The following is a 5,728-nucleotide window of genomic DNA, read 5'->3' as shown; positions in this document are numbered from 1 at the left end:
CTGAAGGCTTGACATGACACACCCACTGACTATTCTCTCTCTCAACGTGAGAGGACTGAATAACCCAGTCAAACGCAAAACAATTATCTCTCTCCTGGAGCACTCGGGCGGATATCTGCCTTCTACAGGAGACACACCTACTCCCCAAAGACCACCACAGACTTAAATCACGCTCCTTCCCATGGCAATTTTTCTCCTCTGCACACAAGAAAGTGGCTAGAGTAGCGATCCTGGTGGCCAAGTTCTTTGGGGGACGGGTCCTACAAAAGGAAGCAGAGATCAAAGGCAGGCTACTGGCACACCGCTTCCTCATTGCAGGGTAAACACCATATACGCACCTAACGACGGACAAGAGGCATTCTTACACAAGGCCTTAGAGACAGTCACGGCCAACACGCATCCACAATTATTACTGGGAGGCGACCTTAGCCTTGTATTTCACAACACAGGGGACCGATCGGGCCAGCGCTCTGGCCAGGTGGGGGCGCTCTCGCCGGCGGGTCACACTCGCCTTGCAGAACTAGGCCTAATCGACTTGTGGCGGCATGCACATCCACAGGCCACAGCGTATACTCATTACTCAGCGGCTCACAAAACATACACAAGGCTCGACTACCTTTTGTGCTCCTCTCATTTGGCGCCTTGCGCACGAGACGTCAAGATACACCCCGCCTCCCTGTCGGACCATTCTCGGGTGGTAGCGTCCTTTCTGATGCCAACCACACCTGGACCCCAGCGGCAGTGGCGCCTGCGCGATAGCCTACTGCAGAGTCCAGCCGTACTCGAGCGAATCAAGACTGCCCTCAGCTAATTTCTAGTCCACAACGCTAACGAGGAAACCACTAAAGCCACCCAATGGGCAACACTTAAGGCAGTCCTCCGGGGCAAATTCATCTCACTGGCTACGGCCAACAACAAGGAACGCGCACAGAAAAGGGCCAAGATCACCCAACGTGTGGCAGAGCTGGAACAAATGCATCAGCGCACGGGGGCGGCCCGAGCGTGGTGTCAACTATGCGCAGAACGAAAGATGCTTGCAGCTTTGGACCAAGACGTGGCTGAATACGCCGCTTTGCGGCTGCGCCATGCGTACTACACTGGGGGGGATCGCTGCGGGAGACTACTGGCGAGCAGGCTGCGGGAGCAGCAACAGCGACAACATGTCCAGACCCTCCAGCTTGGCCACGGTGACCCAATCACAGAGGATGCGGCTATTGCTGCTGCCTTTGGGGACTTTTATGCTGACCTCTATGCGGCAGACCAGCTGGACCTGCAGGCGGGCAGCGACTACCTGCAGGGAGCGACCCTCCCCTCCATGAACGAGGCACAGGCAGAGTTTCTCGACCGCCCTATAGGCCTGGAGGAAGTGATATCGGCGATATCCCGCCTCAAACTGGGTAAATCCCCGGGGCCGGACGGCTATTCGGCGGCATTCTATAAGACGTTCTGCCCGCAATTAGCCCCCCTGCTACGTGACCTCTTTAACACCTTCGATCAACCCGGTGCTGTACCACCAGACCTCCTAGAGGCCGCGATATTGGTGATACCCAAGGCCGGTCGAGATCCCACCCGGTGAGGTTCATACAGGCCAATATTCTGTGTTTTAATATAGATCTCAAGCTATATACGGGAATCATCGCGAGCAGACTCGCCCCATATATGCAGCAATTGGTGGAACCCAATCAAGCTGGGTTTATCCCACAACGGCAAACCAGTGATAATACTAGGTGTGCTCTTCACTTGATAGAGGCTGGGTCTCGAACGAGACCAGGCTGTATGCTCCTTACCATCGATGCTGAGAAAGCATTCGATAGAGTGCACTGGCCGTACCTGAACTTGGCACTGCAGAAGTTCGGCATGGGTGAGACTATCCGCAACTGTATCTTTAACTGTTATCAGCAGCCCACCGCGATGGTCAGAGTCAATGGCCATACCTCTCCACGGTTCTCAATTGGCCGTGGGACCAGACAGGGCTGCCCGCTCGCCCCCCTACTGTTCGCGTTATATATGGAACCGCTAGCGCAACGTATAAGACAGCACAACCTCATTGAGGGCGTCCCGTTCGGCGGCGACACGCATAAAGTCAGTCTATACGCAGACGACATCTTACTCTCTTTGATGACACCGATGCAGTCCCTTCGGGTGCTCTTCGTGGAGCTTCATACCTTTGGGCTGGCCTCGGGCTTCAAGGTCAACGTGGGGAAGTCAGAGGCCCTTAACATATCCTTACCGCCAGACGTACTGACAGAAGCCAAGGCTGAATTTGACTTACCATGGTCTTACTCTCCCATTCCGTATCTGGGGGTCCTGCTGGCGCCGATTGTGCGGGCTACGGCAGACGCCAACTACACGAGGCTCAGCTCGCGTCTTAGCGAGGAACTTAGGAGATGGAAACACCTCACGCTCTCCTGGCTGGGCCGTATAGCGGCCACCAAAATGACCTTGCTGCCGCAGATTCTTTATGTTTCCCAAACTCTTCCCCTGCGCCCACCAGCGGGATGGCTCCAAAAGACGCAGTCAGACTTGGCTCGCTATATTTGGAATGGCGCCTCCTGTGCCTTAAACATTTGATTGCTATACTCCCTCCTGCGCATGGCGGAGTAGGAATACCTGACCTCACTCTATATTTTCAGGCTGCCCAGCTACGCACGCTTGTGGAGTGGCACCAACTGGAGTCCAGTAAACACTGGCTCTTCCAAGACCAGGCGGTGGCAGGCCGGCCGCTTCAGGGCGTCCCGTTCTTACCGCGCTGCCACAGGCCACCCAATCTCTATGCGTCGCAGATCACAAGCACGGTCCTGAACACATGGGACAGTGCAGAAGTATGGCGAGGTCTCACTTCATTTCCCTCCCCAATGACACCGATCTTTGGCAATCCAGACTTTTCCCCCGGTCTCGACCCTCAGGCGTTTGTGATTTGGAGGACGACGCCCTGCAGAGCGGTGGGTCACATGCTTGACCTTAACGGTATCCTTCCCTTCCAGAAGGTGAAAGAGGATTACGGCGTACCGGAGGCGGACCGCCTGCCCTATCTGCAGGTCCGTCACTGGGTCCTACACCCGTCAATTAAACCTGGCACACAGCGAACCCTCACACCGTACGAAAAATGCCTACTGACGCGCACTTCCGACAAAAAACTGCTCTCTGACCTGTACCAGCATCTACTTCTCACCAACATCCATTCGTGCAATGCTGGGTGGGCCCGATGGGAGAGAGATCTGGGGAGAGAGCTCACACACAAGGAGTGGGAGGGCATATACCACAGAGCCAGACACTCAGCCTACCACATGGGCCTTACCGAACCATTGACCAAAGTGGCCACTTATTGGTATCACACGCCTGAACGCCTCCACCGCTGGGACCCCCGAGTTAGCGACCGCTGCTGAGAGAGTGTGAGGGGCTCGGCACACTAGAACACCTACTGTGGAGCTGTGAACGCTTACAACCTTACTGGACCTCAATCTTCGACTTAATAGACATGCACCTAGACACACAACTTCCCCGATTCCCCGCCTATGTGCTGCTTGGCCTCCCTAACTCCTTGATGTACCCCCTGAAGCCCATGAGGGGGAGACTTATAGGGATTGCATTGGGGGCAGCGATACACAACATTGTGGCATATTGGAGGGATACTCAACCCCCTCTGCAGCTTGGGTGGTTACATAGGCTCTGGCTGGTACTAGGTATGGAGAAATTATCGTTGGCAAAGGCAGGGAAAAGTGCGGAGTTTGTGGAACTCTGGCGGCCGTTCTTGACCCTACTCACAGAGGAGTTCAGGGAGCTGAGCTGCCCCGCTACCTGTGACTGCTGCGACTGGCAGATACCCCACTTGCAGACTCTAAAACACAGTCACATAGGACGAAAGCCCGGAAGTGAGATACCTTCCAAGAAACCCTTGAGGTTATGCTAGCCTCCTGCTGTTTTCTTACTCGATGGACAAGGAGGGGGTGGGGCGGGTGGTGTGGGGAGGGGGACTTGTTGGGGTTGTTTTCCTTTGGTCTATGACATAATGCATCCAAAGATGGTTCCTGACCCTTTATTACGCGGCGGGCCCGGTTGGGTTGTAGGCGGCTTGCTGTGTATAACGCAAATGTAAGGAGCCCATTACAGACCTGCCTACATACCGGTATTATCATTGATGGGCCCATGCCACTTCAAACGCGAGCCGCTGTACCGCTTGTGATGTCTTTTTTTTTTCTTAAATAAAAAGATTTAATACTAAACACTGCTTCATTTAGGCCAATTAATTGAACATTTCCGGTGTTTTTCAAGTCCCCCCAACGGCCAGCAGCATCAAAAGAGACACCCAGATATGTAAGCGTAGCCACTCTCTTCATGTGTTACCCATTTTTGTGAGTTTGTCTTAGGTTCCTCTTGCCCACAATTTTTTTAAAGTTTATTCTCATTTCCCTTTCTTCCATACATATATACAGTGAATAGATTAATCAAACGCTGTAGGCCATTTGCAGTTCTGGTTAAGAGCACTGCATCAAATGCATATCATAGAATTCGAAACTGTCTCATTCCAATTCTAGATGACTCAAAATGATCAGTCTGCTCTTTCTTATCAACACCATTAATGTAGAGTGAAAAGAGGAAATGGGCCAGCACTCACCCCCCCCCCCCTGCCTTACCCCTCTCTTCACCTTAAAGGACAGGCTTATTTCACATGGACATGGACATTGGTTTGATCCACAATGGACTCTAGCTGTTGCCCTTTCCTATAATCGAGCAACTATTGAGATTAGCTCTATTGGGGCTTCAAGAGTTTTTATAGTCTCCTGTAATTTGGCTTGATTGACTAGATCGAAGCACTGCTTGAATCCATAAAACAAAGTGTAAATGGCTGGGCTTTGCCTTGGTATGCTTGCCAATGAGCAGATGCTGAGATAAGCACTGCTCTTCAGTACCCATACCATTCCTGAACCCATACTGTGCATTGGTAGCGATAAAATTATTTTCAGCCTACGTTTCCAGCTTATCCAAAATAGTGCAGAAGGGATATGGGCAGGTAGCAGTTAGGAACACAATCTGAAAGATACTATTAGTTGTAGATCCCTCACCTTAGAATTACCCCCAGGCGTCAGACTGGAGCTGGAGAATTTTTCACTCAGCAGTACCCCGGCGCATCAGAAGGTGGCGTCGGTCAACAATGTGTCCGTCTTCGTCATTGTGGTCGCCGGGATGACATCGCTGTGCCTACTTAGATGCCATCCCTGAGCACTGACTTCAATTCTTTCTTTTTCAGCGCCAGCCTAGCGAAGATCCGGAAGAGCATGCCCCTTAATCATTTTTTGACAAACCTTTTTTCGACTTTTGTTGTCTTTTTTTTTTCGAGTCTTCGACTCCTGGTGGGAATGTCCCATCGTAGAACCAGCTTCATGGATTGTGACAGACCCTCACCTCATATGGAGGGCGACCACAATCTGATATCATGCTAAGGCTGTCTGACCATGAATCGGAAGTCTTTGCAGGAGTGATCCCAGAAGCTTTTGTAACCTGGCAGTGGGCTCGGCGTCGCTCCCTGTCTTGCTCGAGGGGAAAGTCTTGAGACTGGTCGTGGAGTCAAAACACCTTGTCCAAGTCTTAGTACTTTTTGGGTAAGTCAAGGCAGAAGAAGAAGACTAAAAAGCACCGTCGCTCTTCGCCTTCACCCCATCGGTCGGCTGAGCCAACTCGGGAACCGGAACATCGCCGCTCTAAGACTCCGTTTTCAATCACTCAATCA

Source organism: Lissotriton vulgaris, chromosome 5, assembly GCF_964263255.1.
Source record: "Lissotriton vulgaris chromosome 5, aLisVul1.2, whole genome shotgun sequence".
NCBI classification, from domain to species: Eukaryota; Metazoa; Chordata; class Amphibia; order Caudata; family Salamandridae; genus Lissotriton; species Lissotriton vulgaris.
Note: the sequence above shows the minus strand (reverse complement) of the source record.